This window comes from Pipistrellus kuhlii, unplaced genomic scaffold (assembly GCF_014108245.1).
Source record: "Pipistrellus kuhlii isolate mPipKuh1 unplaced genomic scaffold, mPipKuh1.p scaffold_m20_p_2, whole genome shotgun sequence".
Classification (NCBI taxonomy): domain Eukaryota; kingdom Metazoa; phylum Chordata; class Mammalia; order Chiroptera; family Vespertilionidae; genus Pipistrellus; species Pipistrellus kuhlii.
The window spans coordinates 22,679,983-22,694,710 of record NW_023425515.1 but is presented as its reverse complement, the minus strand read 5'-3'; positions in this window follow the sequence as shown (position 1 = coordinate 22,694,710).

Below are 14,728 nucleotides of genomic sequence, written 5' to 3'. Positions count from 1 at the left end.
ATATTTTATTATTAATAATTATTTATCCCATACTGAAGTTAGCTTGCAGTTTATTTGTTACCATCTTCTTTCCTTTCTTTCTTTTTTTTTTTTTTTACAAAATATATTTTATTGATTTTTTACAGAGAGGAAGCAAGAGGGATAGAGAGTTAGAAACATCAATGAGAAAATTGTCAATCAGCTGCCTCCTGCACACTCCCTACTGGAGATGTGCCCGCAACCAAGGTGCATGCCCTTGATCGGAATCGAACCCAGGACCTTTCAGTCCACAGGCCAACGCTCTATCTGCTGAGCCAAATGGGTTAGGGCTTACAATCTCCTTTTCTATAGTATATCCCTTAGTCAACTTCCAGACCAAAATACACACCTGACCATATATGTTATCGCAAATATCAAGATAAAAATTTTTGCCAAAGATATTATTTGGATGATACTTATAACTAATTTTTCCTAAAATAAAAATTGAAGTAGAAACTTGAAGAAAAGTTATTTTTTTCTGTATCACATTAATCACAAAATTATCATTTCCTTCTGAGAATAAAAACTTCAAAGAAACCAAACAGCTCTCATTCAAATATGAATCCATGAAGTGTGGATACAAAGTAAGGAATTCTGATTCATATGTTAATAAAAAAGGAATGACAGAATATTTTAAATGGAACTGACAATATGAAAAATGTTGATAGCAACCTGGAAGATAAATTTTGAAGGCAACAAAATAACTTTGGTGATAGCTTCTTTCATCTTTGTTTCACTAAATTATTGTCGCAGAAAGCCTGACATATTTCATATTATCAAAGAATCCTTATCAATCAATTTTTACTCCAATTTTATTTAAAGGACTGAGTTACTAAGCCAAGGTTTTAAAGAAGTAATTCATTCACGTATTTAAAAATTTGAAAAGTATACAAAGTATGCAAAGAAACTCTCCCTGCACTCCTAACTCCTTTCATGCATCAGTTTTACTTTCACAGAAGTTCTCCTTTTAGATTAATGATTTCTATTAGAAAAATGTTTTAAAGGTTATATTTATGTTTAAAAAGTTAAACTTCCATCATGTTCCTTAAAAACTTCCTAATTTATAGTAGAAAATACTTATATTTTCTAAAAAATTACAATGTAATTAATTATGCCTGGATATTTCAAATTGTTTTAATATAAACTTTTAATTATATATTTTCTTTGTTACATTAAAGTGGTGTGACAACAGTTTTTCCCCCCTCACTTCTATAAAATGTTTAAATAATAACTTTTTTTTTATTTTCCTCAAGTAAAGAACTGGTTTTAGGGCTGTTGATGTTTCCAATCTGGATTGCGTAGGCCCTATGTGTCTCTTGACCTATAATGATAAGTAACATGGATTTTCAAGATGTTGTAGAGTAGGTAGAAGTTACACTCACCTCCTCCTGGCACCAAATCAGATTTACAGTTAAATTATAGAGCAATTTACTTGAGTAACCAACTAAAGGACAGCTGAACAGTAATATTACATCTAATTATTTATAGAAAAAGCTACCTAGAGATTGACAAGAACAGCAAAGACGTCTTAGGGGGCTGGGCCATGCACCCCTGTGCAGTGGCTGAGGGATATCTTGGCTGGAAAAGTTCCCCCGGAGGAGCATGGGGTCTCTACGCCACACTGGGACCCTCTACCAGTGCACCAGGCCCAGGAAGGGGAGCTCTTATAGCATCTGGCTGTGAAAATCAGCAGGGACTCTGTTCTTGGGAAACAGAGGGAGCCTGCTAGAAACCAGGCACTCTCCTGAAAGACCAGCACACAGGAGCTTGCTCTCTCTCCGGCATTCATCAGGGCTCTTATAGCGGGAAAGGGGACTCAGAGCATATGGGAGTCTTGAAGAGAAGACCTGGGTAGAGTGGCCCGAAGAGAAATATGGAGGTCAGTTACTGAGGAACTGGTCCTGAGTCAAAATCCCGCACCGTCCTCAGGTCATCTTGGCAGGGCGGGGCACTCCTGTTCTTACAGCGCCAGCCTGGGGAGAGCACTAAGCCGGTCCTCCAAATGCTTGAGTCTGGGAGAAAATACACCAGAACCCACTGTATGGGAGAACATACTTGTCAATGATACTTCTGATAAGAGGTTAATATCCAAAACATATTTTTTTTTAAATATGCACTCAACACCAAAAAATAAATACATAAATAAATGATCCAATTTAACAAATTGAGCGAAGGACCTGAATAGACTCTTCTCCAAAGAGGATATATGGATAGACAATAGACATGAAAAGATGTTCAACATCACCAATCCTCAAAGAGATGAAAATTGAAATCACAATGAAATCTAACCTCATGCCTGTAAGAATGGCTATCAGAGGTAAATCAATAAACAAGTTTGTTGGCAAGGATGTGGAGAAAAGGGAACCTTCATGCACTGTTGGTGGGAATGCAGACTGATTTAGCTACTGTGGAAAAACAGTATGGAATTTTCCCAAAAAAATTAAAAATAGAACTGCCTGTTGACCCAGCAATTTCACTTCTAGGAATATATCAGAAGAAACTCAAAATAATAATTCAAAAAAATATATACACCTCTATGTTCATTGTAGGGCTATTTACAATAGCCAAGATCTGGAAACAGCCCAAGTGCCCATTAGTAGATGAGTGGATAAAAAAGCTGTGATACATTTACAACATGGAATACTACTCAGCCATAAAAAGAAGGAAATCTTTTGTGATAACATAGATAGATCTAGAAAATATTATGCTAAGTGACATAAGCCAGACAGAGAAAGACAAATATATGATATCATTTATATGTGAAATTCAATGAATAAAAATATTTAACAAAATAGAAACAGAAGCATAGATATTAGGTCTAGTAATAATTAATGTCGTTTTCTAGTACTTTTTTAAATCGAATTTATTTAAACAATACAACAAAATTTAATCAACAATATAGTTGCCGTTGTTTTTTACTACTTGTGCCTAACGCTCAGGAAGCATTTTAATTCCTCTGTTGTAAAATTCTTGTGATTTTGATGCAAAAAATTCGGTCAATGCATTTTTGAGGCATTCTTCATTATTAAATTTTTTTCCAAGAAGAAAGTTTTGCAAAGAACGAAACAAATGGTAATCAGAAGGGGCAATATCAGGAGAATATGCAGGTTGAGGGAGAACTTCCCATTCCAACTGGCGCAGTTTTTCAGCAGTGATTCTTGCAGTATGCGGTCGTGCGTTATCATGGTGATGAATTACGCCCTTCCGATTAATCAGCGCGGGTTCTTTTTCTCTTAAAGCTTGGGCTAACCTTTCCAATTGGGCACTATACACTGCACTTGTAATGGTTTGGTTAGATGGTAAAAGTTCATAATGAAGAATTCCTTTAAAATTCCACCAAACACACAACATCACTTTTTTCGCATGCAAGTCAGGTTTTGGCATGGGCTGCGGAGCCTCATTTTTGTCCAACCATTGAGGCCGCCTTTTCAAATTAACATACAGCACCCATTCTTCATCTCCAGTAACAATTTGCTCTAAAAACGGCAAACGGTTTTGACGAGAGAGGAGCGAACTGCAAATTGTGACTCTTTGATTACGGTTGTTGTCGGTCAACTCATGAGGAACCCATTTTCCAAACTTTTGGACTTTGCCAAGTGCACGCAATTGATTGGAAATTGTTTTTTGTGAACAATTTAAAGTTGTCACAAGCTCTTGTTGGGTAATTTGAGGATTTTGCAACAAAAGAGCTTGAAGAGCTTCTTAATCAAAATTGGACACACGGCCTCGACCACTCTTGTCATCTAACGAAAAATTTCCCTCGCGAAATTTCTCAAACCAACGCTGGCATTTTCTGGCGCTAACTGCATCTTGACCAAGAGCACTACAGATGTTTTTTGCAGCCTCACTTGCTTTTCTTCCTAATTGGAACTCGTAAAGCATGCAGTGCCGAATATGCTCTTCATCCGCCATCTTCTTAGCCCTAGTTTTGCAACAAAAACCAGACCAAACACAAACTTTTTCAAGCAAAACTTGTTAATTGCACTTCACACGTTCTGTAGATACCACGTGTTTGAAGGTTATGTCAATACAAGTCAACGCCAAGCAAGATTTTAAACGAATGTTTAAAAACGACATTAATTATTACTAGACCCGATACATTGGAAAGACTGACAGCTGTCAGAGGGATCGGGGGGTTAGGGGACTGGGTGAAAAAAAGTGAAGAGATTAAGCAAAAAGAAAATCGTATATAATAAAAGGGTAATATACAAATTGACTATGCTGAACAGCAGTATGACCATCCATTCAACCATCTGGACCACCATCTGGATCCACGCTATGATACCCACTGGCACCAGGCCTGCCAAGGTGGGTGCAATGCAATTGGTCAGGGGCCCAGCCATTGCCCCATGGTTACCTCACAAAGGGAGGCCCAGGCCACCAATTAGTGGGCTGTGGCAAGTGGGCAAGGCCTCCCTCTGCAAGGGAAGTCCGGGTCCTGGGTGCAGGAGGAAACCTGGTGCTGAAAGCTGAGGGAAGGAAGACCTGTACTTGCATGAATTTCATGCATCAGGCCTCTAGTGTGTGTGTGTGTGTGTGTGTGTGTGTGTGTGTGTGTGTGTATATATATATATATATATATATATATATATATATATATATATATATATAAAATAATAAAAGGATAAAATGCTAATTAGACTGGATGTCCTTTCGGATGGTCTTCCAGATAAAGCCAGGGCTGCCAGGGAAGCCCAGGTCCTGGGTGCCTGCCAGCTGTTAGAAGGAAGCCTGAGTCCTGGGTGCCAGAGAAAAGCCAATGCTGGCAGCCACAGGAAGGAAGGCCTACTCTTGAATGAATTTTGTATATCAGACCTCTAGTATATATCCTATCTAATAAAGAGGGGATAATTGACCAACACAGCATCATAAAGATGTTGTCACCCATAGCGACAAGATGGCGGTGCCCAGTCCCCTCAGCCATGCTGGACTCCCCAGTCCTTTCAGCCCTGATGGCGGGATGGCAGGTGCACAGTGCAACCGGACACACCCTCAGTCCCCCAGCCTCCCAGGGCAAGCCTGAGGCACAGGCAAGCCTCAATGGCAGTTGCCCAACTGCCCAGGGACATCCAAGGCTCAGGTAACCAGGGCTGGCCAAGGCTTGAGCTTTCAGCAGTGGCAGCAACAGAGGTGTGATGGGGCATTGCCTTCCCCTGATTGTCTCCTGCCCCCTGAGGCTCCCAGTCTGTAAGATGGGGCAGGCCAGGCTGTTGGAACCCCCCTAGTGCATGAATTCTCATGCACCAGAACTCTAGTACATACTAAATATATATATTGTATAAGTACAGATAATAGTGTGATGATAGTCACAGAGAGAAGGGAGGATGGAGAAAAGCAGAAGCCAAAGGAGATTAAATGTGGATAAAAAGAGACTGCACTTTGGGCAATGGGTGCAGGATGCAGTGTGCAGATGGTTTTGTTTTGTTTTTTGGGGGGTTATACATGTAAAACCTGTTTTGTTAACCAATATTACCCCAAAAACTCAATAAAAATAAAAAAATATATTTTAAAGAGATGTGAAAATGGTTCTTCTGAGGGAAGAAATAAGAAAGGAATAATTTCCCCTAGAATAGAAATAGGTCAGAGGACTGTAGAGAGTTACCAGGCCCATGATGTTGGTGAAGTTCAATAATACTAATAGCTTGGAGATAGCTGAATGCATGGACTAAGGAGAGCCACCACGAAGGAGCCTTATGGGAGAGTCTGGAGCCCTATTCAAATGGAAACATTGCTTAACACTTCCCAATCTTTACTTTGGTGAGAACTCCTCATTGTTTTTGGCCCAGAAGATTATTACTATCTGTAAGTAGTCATTATCAAACCATTCAATAAAAAATCTACTTATAGCATACTTTCCAAATAATTTTAATGAAATCACTAAGACTGAATAATTTTAATTGCACAAATAGAATTAGGACATGTGGAACTTTCAAGATTGTTGCCTAGGGATCATGTACAATAGCCATTCATTCAGGACATCATGACTTTTTCAAAGCACAATTAGCACATAATCTTATACTCCCCATAATAAAAACTGACAGTGAAGTACAATTAAGTAATTCTGGCCTAGAATTTAGGAATCTAAGATTCCATTTGGCTTTGGTTCCAAAGTCACTAAAATTCAAGGTGAAAAGTCACTTAATTTCAGTATAAATCAAGAGCTGGAATGCAGTTCTGTTGTTTTCTGGTCAGTCCAACATTAAACCTCACTTATTTGGTAAAAAAAAAAAAAAAAAAAAAAAAAAAATATATATATATATATATATATATATATATATATATATATATATATATATATAAATTTTCTTTGTCTAATAGAACTTTATATTGTTCTGATGAGACAAGTCCCTTCATTGGCTCATGACCTGAGGTTATTACCTAGATGTCAGTGATTAATTCATGAGTAAACCTATGAACCAATAATGACCAATAGCAGTATTACCTGGAACTTTTGTTAGAATTATAGAAAGAGTTGTTCTTTTCCTTTGGATTATAAACTGGTAGAAAGTAAACCAGGAGGTCTGGAAGCCCCCAGCCAGAGAGCCTGCCAGTAAACAAGGCCATGTTTCCTCAATAAGTTGTTTTTTCAAACCAGTGTGAATTGGAATTATTCATTTCTAAGAGGAAAAATCGTGAGTTATATACTATCTCAACAAGTCATAGAAGCAACTGATGGTTAATTTCAAAGTAAAATCACTGTACTGCACACCCTAATATTTTATTAAATGTAGAATATTCAACCCCCTATATGCAGGGATTCATTTTTCCACTGCTAATTCATCAGCACCAAGAATGGAATCTGGCACATAGTAAATGTTGAATGTGTACTAATGAATTTTTGTCTGCATATAGCAAAGTTAGTTTCTAATTCTGCCTCCCTTAGCAGCCTCTGAGAGGAAAACTAAATATTTATTTGCAATTGGTTGTAGTACTAAGTTAAGTATTATCTCTAATTGGCTATCAAGCAGTTTGGGGGTCTCAGGTGTCTTTCTTGTCTTTGAAACTGAGAAACACAGGCAATTTTTTTATTTTTTATTTTTTATTTTTTTTTGTACTGGTGTGGTTGACCATGTATAAAGTTTCATATTCATGAAGGTCTAAAACATTTATTTTATCAGGGTTATCCAAATATTTACTGAGCACCTACTATGTGTTAGAATGGTGCTACTGAAATATGTTGTAGTAGAAATAGCAATTAATGACTCTTCAATTCCCTTCTCGATCAGACATGAACAATGTAATGTTTAACTAAAAGAGCTTGTGAGAGAAAAATACATAATTATGCATATGAAAATTAATATGCATGTGAAAATTAATTAGTATGTACATCTAAGTTGTTTCTTAAGGACAACCTAAATCAGGACTGGATATTTGGTCATATTTTATTGCAAGAGCAATTGCACCGTTCCAGACAAGATCGTTTCTGTAGAATATTTTATGAATGTAGAATATGGTAGAATATAGAATTCTATGAAATAGTCCCCTAGAACACAACTCTAGGAAGCATCATTCTCAAGAATGGTGATACAGAGTTGTTGTCCTGGGTCACATCAACAATAATTACCTATTAAACTCAATTGTCCCTCTTCTTTTACTGTCACTGAAACTTCAGTCCTTGCTAAAGAATCCTAAACTTATGCATATTCCAAAAAATACATAATAAACTCATCAATTAAGTCCTATAACCACATAGATTCTTCCTTTTTTTTTCATCTCCAGATTTAGTTTCCCACAGGGATGTCTGTTGCCAAGACCACTCTGTTTGAAAACTATAGGAAGGCACTTTGGCTTACACCTGGTCACCCATGACTGAACTGTTTCCATCCTGCCCTGCCATCACTTTCACCAGTCTCTACAGCTGCCACCAGCTCTAGCACCTTTGCTCAGCATATTGCTGCCTCTTCCTCTGCTGGGAAATTTTATTCCTGCTGGGATGGGTATCTCAGATAGCAAATGTGGTTCTTGCAGAATAAGAAAAAGTCAAAAGCTCATATTTATTAAAATATGGAAATATGGGAAAAGCCCAGGAATGTTTTATGGAGAACAAGAATTTTAAAGACTATAGGAGAAAAATTGAGAATGTCTTAAGTCCAGTGTTTTGTAGACAATTTTCACTGTTCAAATTCTTGAAAAGCATGAAGAAAATGAGACTGTGTTAATCATGAGACAAGATACAGGAGTAACAAGATAAATGTGTGATCAACTGGTTTTGGAAAAGGTTTGTTAAAGAGCAGTTGGGAGCTAAGTTCTTGCTAATGTCCATGGAAAGTTTTATTCCTTCAGCATCTTCAACACTGAACCCAGTGGAGTACCCATGGATACTATATTCAATGCAGAAGTGAAGAATGCATATGCAAATTAACCCCCATCTTTGTTGGGTTAATTTACATGCTCACTCTGATTGGCTATGGGCATAGCGGAGGTATGGTCAATTTACATGTTTGTCTATGATTAGATTATTAGGTATGATGATGGATGTCCTTATAGGAAGAGGAAATTTGGAAATAGACATGTACAGAGGGAAGGACATGTAAAGACACAGGGAAGATGGTCATCTATAAGCCAAGGAGAAAGGTCCTAGAAGAAATTAACTTTACTGGCACCTTTATCTCAAATTTCCAGCATCGAGATCTATGAGAAAATAAGTTTCTGTTGTGTTAGCCACCCAGTCTGTGTTACTTCATAATGGCAGCCTTAGCAAACTAACACATCTTCCTTTTAGATCCAATGTTTTGTCAGTAGGAGAGGCCTGTTCTCTAATGTCCTCATCATCCCGTAACTCTCTCTCAAAAGCCTCTCCAGTCCTCTGCTACATGAATTCCTTTGACGTATCCAATACAGCTGAATCCCAGGATTGGTTGTAGCATAAGCTTTAGATGAGCCACACATTCTCTCTTCTCCACCCGAACACTCTTATTATACGTACTTTTTTATGTATCTTTTTTTTTTCATTTTACATATTTTTCATTGATTGATTAAGGTATTACATATGTGTCTTTATCTCTCTCATTGCCCCCCCCCCCCAACCCCACTCATGCCCTCACCCTTCTGGTGTCTTATTATACTTTAATGAACTGCTACAACACTATTGCTGGACCCACAATTATAACACATGTTCTTTTTAAAAGATAATAATTATTTTGCTATAAATCAGTCTGTCCTTAAGGAACACAGACATGAACTAATAGAGAGTAAAAAGGCAAACTCTAGTTAAAAAGAAAGAATAATGCATTTGTTCAATGTTTCCATTTTGCAAGACCATCTGTAGGAAAACCTCCCTATTGCTCTTCTGTTCACAGTTTTGGTCAATATCTGAAGTAATGGTCTTGTCATTAGACTCGCTTTAACATAAAAGCTTTGTGGTATCAAAGAGGACTCTCACTGAAAAAGAAATTGACTATATGGCACACTTGAATGTGCTTGTGCTTCTAAATGAATTTGTAAGCTCCTTCTGATTGATTACACCTTGCACAACATTTTGCAGGGTTGGAAAAGAAAATTAAATACACGTAGATTGCACACAGATAAAGGATGAGGGCTCTTTTCTTTGCTCAGTATGATTTAAAATCATGTTATATGTTAGAATAATTCATTTTTCCTTTTTTTAAATTAACAGGTAGACTATAAATATTGGGGTTAAACAGAAATGAATTTGGATACTAACTTGCCTACTTAATATTACAAGAACCCTTCCTTTCTTACAGATTAGGCTACCCTAATCTGTAAACTTGGGTTCATAATGTCTTCCACAGTAGTTGTGAGGGTTATTAATGCATAGTGCCTGGAAGTTCGAAAATGTTCAATAAATGTTAGTTGCTTTCAATAATGTTACTCAGCAAGCAGAGACAAAATGTTGGCATTATAATAAAATTAAATAGAATATAAAATGTGCTTATATTGCATGTTTTTGATAGAGTATAATAATTTCCTAGGGCTGTCATAGCAAAGTACCACAAAATGGGTTGCTTAGGACAAAAGAAATTTATTCTCTCATAATTTTGTATGCTAGAATCCTGAATACAAACTGTTGGCAGGGTTGAGTCATTCCGGAATATCTGAGGGGCAAAAACTTATCTCATGCCTCTCTCCTAGCTTTTGGTTACTGGTAATCTTTTGTGTTACTTGATTCCAGACACACCACTCCCTGCCTCCCTCTTCATATGGCCTTCTTATTACCAAGCTAGAGGCCCAAAGCATGAAAAGTCATGCACTTGGTTGGGGGGAGGGTCAGCCCAGCCTGCACACTCTCACAATCTGGGACCCCTTGTGTAGGGTCTAGTCCTTTCAAAGCATAGCTCTGGTTCCCCTAGGCTGCAGACTGGGGAAGGGAACATGACAACATGGCTCCATTCCCTCAGCTCCCTCTTGCTGTAATGCTGTGGGCAGCTGAGACCCAGGACTTAGGTCGGACTCCCGCCGCAGGCCACTGGGACCCAGGACTGACTCCCGCCACACTGGCTGGGACTCAGGACTGACTTCCACCATGCCAGCCAGGACCCTAGCCTGGTGTTCAGTCATCCATCTGGACGTTTTGGTTGTGAAAGACCCTGGCTCTTTATATATTAGGACTAGAGGCCCAGTGCATGAAATTCATGAATAGGGGGTTGAGGACCCTCAGCCTGACCTGCACCCTCTCACAATCCAGGACCCCTTGGGGGATGTCTGACTGCTGGTTTAGGCCTGATCCCAGCAGTTGGACATCCCTTTCACAATCCAGGATTGCTGGCTCCTAACTGCCCACCTGCCTGCCTACCTGATCACCACTAAATGCCTCTGTCTCGGCCCTGCCACAGCAACTTCATCTGGAAGGATGTCTGGAATGATGCCCAGAAGATCATTCAGCTGTCTTATCTAATTAGCATATTACACTTTTATTATTGTAGATGAGGTCACATTCTGAAGTTCCAGGTGGGCATGGATTGTGGGGGACACTATTCACCCAGTATCATAGGATATGTATTTTAAGTCAGGACATGAGTCCACAGTTAGAGTGTATTATCCATGATGAGTGGAGACCACTTAATAAAGCATTGACTGGGACAGAATTTACCAATATAAAGCATTCTCCTCCTTCTACTTCCTGCACCAAGCATTTTTTTTCCAATAAAAAAAGCTTTGATATAAAAATCTTATTAGTTCAAAAGGTTTTCAGATTTCCACAGAAAACTGGCATTTAAAATATAGTCACAAATTGACCTGGCCAGTGTGGCTCAGTTGGTAGAAGATCTTTCATTGCATCAGGCGGTCACCAGTTCAATTCCTGGTCAGGGCATATACTCTGGTTACTGGTTTGTTCCCTGGTCAGGGTGCATATGATTGGCAGCTAATGTATGTTTTTTCTCTCTCCCTCTCCTTCCTTTCTCTCTCTACAGTATAAATAATATACTTTAAAAATGCAGTCACAAATATATGTTGAGAGAATACAAAACAATAAAAACTTAAAAACATTTCCCTGCTCTTAATTATAAGATTTGTAAAGGTAATAAATGCTAATATAAATTAGGAAAACAATGTGAACTATAGGCTGAAATCAATACTCCATCTAATTCATTCTGTTATGCCTCTACTGTGATATATTCCTATGTAATAAAAGCCTAATATGATAAGTGTCCGGTTACCTGTTCAACCAATCAAAGTTTAATATACTAATGATATGCTAAGGCCCCTTAACTGCTCGCTATGATGTGCACTGACCACTAGGGGGCATACAGTCAGTTTACCAGTCGCTATCTTGTGTACTGACCACCAGGGGAAGATGCTCTGACTGGTAGGTTAGCTTGCTGCTGGGGTCTGGCTGATCGGTACTGGGCAAGACGGGCCAGACATGCCCTGGAGACCTCCTTGTGGTCCCTCTCTGGCTCTGTCCAAACTATTGAGTTCCTCCCTAGCCCTGATTGTGCACCAGTGGGGTCACTCAGTGTGGCCTGAACCCTCTCACAATCTGGGACACTTCAGGGGATGTCAGAGAGCTGATTTCAGCCTGATCCCACAGGCCAGTCCGAGGGACCCCATTAGTGTATGAATTTGTGCACTGGGCCTCTAGTGTTTATATGATGAGAAATTAATTTCAAGTTGTTTTTTATTTGATTTTTCCCAATGAATAATTACCCTCCAAGGGTACTGTGTGTTTTAAGCCTTGACATTGGGCAGAACTGAGTGTGAAGAGATGTAGAGGCAATGGAGAGATTTGCTGCTTCCTGCGGTGCTGGGCTGCTTTCAAAAGACCTGGAACTTTCTCAGGTGACAGCAGGACTGGGGGAAAAAGGCTCCAGTGGCTTCTGCCAGACACACTCCTGTCGCTGACTGGCCAGAATGACGTAGGAAAGGTTTAGAACAAAGTTTGACCAAAGAAAGGAGTATTATGGTGGTTAGAACTGTGAAGATAAAAGTAAAATGAAGCTGAATAAGTAAGCAGGGGTGGGGGAACTGCTGAAATATTAAAATGCTTTCTATCTCCTATCATTCCTACTGCTAGCCCTTCCTTGCTCAGTGAAGGAAGGTTATTCAGAAACACTGATTTGGAACTCAGTCCTGAGTATTTGGGTTAGAAGAAAGAATATCCTGAAGTTCACCTGGTGTTTCTTTTTGCTTATAGGGGCCACTGTTATTAATTGTATTAAAATTATTTAATATCTGAGGGCCTGACCTGAAGTATAAGCTCCTAGGTAATTTTGATATAATTTTTTTATTATTAGAAATTTATATATATATACTTATACACGCACACACACACACACACACACACACACACACACACACACTCCTAAGCAACTGTTCAACTGTTTGACTGCTCATCCACTCAACCAGTCAACCATTCACTATCTATGATGTGCACTGACCAACAGGGGACAGACGCTCAACACAGGAGTTTCCCCTTGGTGGTCAGTGCACTCCCACAGCGGGAACGGTGCTCAGTTGATGAAGTTTGCCAGACACAGGGCTCATGGCTGGTGCCACAGCCCAGACCACAGTGGAGTGGCACCAAGCCTACCAAGTGGCAACAGCAGGTGCAGTGGTGCTGGGATGGGCAGAAGTGGCAGGCAGGAGTGACAAATGGCATTGGACTGCTGGCTTTGGCCTGATCTCCACAGGCCATACTGAGGGACCCCACCAGTGCACAAATCCATGCACCAATCCAGTCACTGTGGCCCAGGGATTGAGCATCAACCCAGAAAACAAGAGGTAACTGCTTTGATTCTCTGTCAGTGTATATGCCAGAGTTGCAGGCTCAATCCCCAGTAGGGGATGTGCAGGAGGCAGCCAATAAATGCTGCTCCTCTCTCATGGATGTTTCTATTTCTATATCCCTCTCCCTCTCTCTCTAAAAACATTTTTAAAAATATAAAAAACACATCTAATTTGCATATTATTATATATCATTATTTACAATAACTGCCTTCAAAATGTCACTTTTATTTATATCATAACTAGAGGCCCAATGTACAAAATTCGTGCATGGGTAGGGTCCCTAGGCTGGCTGATCTGTGGGGCAACCAGTAGAGCAATTGGGAGGGTCCCTGCTGGCAACTGCCTTGGCTGGCCTGTGGTCTGTGGACTGGGATCAGCTTCTGTGTTGAGCATCTGCTCCCTGGTGGTCAGTGCATATCATAGCAACTGGTCATTCTACCAGTCATTCCACCATTCTGTTGATTTGCATATTAGGCTTTTATTATATAGGATAATGGATATTATAAATGTTTTCATCTCTTTTTTTTTCTTTTCAGAAATATAAATAACTATATATATATATATATATATATATATATATATATATATATATATGAGACTCTATCTGGAGTAAGTCGTTCCTGGAAGCAGAATGCCTTGATCAAAGCCAATGTTCATTTAAAAGTGTAATACATATTGCCATGTTGCACTCCATAGAGGCTACACTCATATAAACTCTGAACTCCCCACATCAACACTCCTTTTGACCTTTGTCAATCTGAAAGGTGAAAAACAGAATTTTTTTAATAGTTTTAATGATTCTGGCAATACAATTTATGTTGAGCTAATTTACATGTATTTTAAAAGCATTTTGAAATTTCATTAATGTGAACTTTCTTCATGTAGGTAACCCTTTTAAAATATTTTTCTTATTCATTAGGGCTTCAAATTATGTAAATAAAATTTTATCTCTGATTCATATTTCAAATTTCATGACTTGACTTATTAAAATTTTCCACTTTATCATTTTTCTATTTTCCACTTTATAATTTTTCTATTGATTTTTCTATTCATTTGTATATTGTTTTCATATGAAATTTTAAAATTGCTTTGCATCATCAACTCTCAATAATGTACTATCAAAAATACCTCTTTTTCAAGCAAATTTTTTTTTTAAATATTTTTATTGATTTTGTTCAGAGAGGAAGGGAGAGAGATAGAGAATTAGAAACATCGATGAGAGAGAGTCATCGATCAGCTGCCTACTGGGGATGTGCCCGCAACCAAGGTACATGCCCTTGACCGGAATTGAACTCGGGACCCTTCAGTCCCCAAGCCGACGCTCTATCCATTGAGCCAAACCGGTCTTGGCATCTTTTTCAAGTAAATTTGAATTTAATAAATTACCATAGCAAGAGATTATAGTACCTTTAGAAAAATTTAATCTCTAAAGGTGGTTGTTAGGAAATGGTATTTAGAGGGTTTATGGTTCTATACTCATATGGTTTAAGGATGTGTCTTTCAAGGTGGGGAACTGATTAGA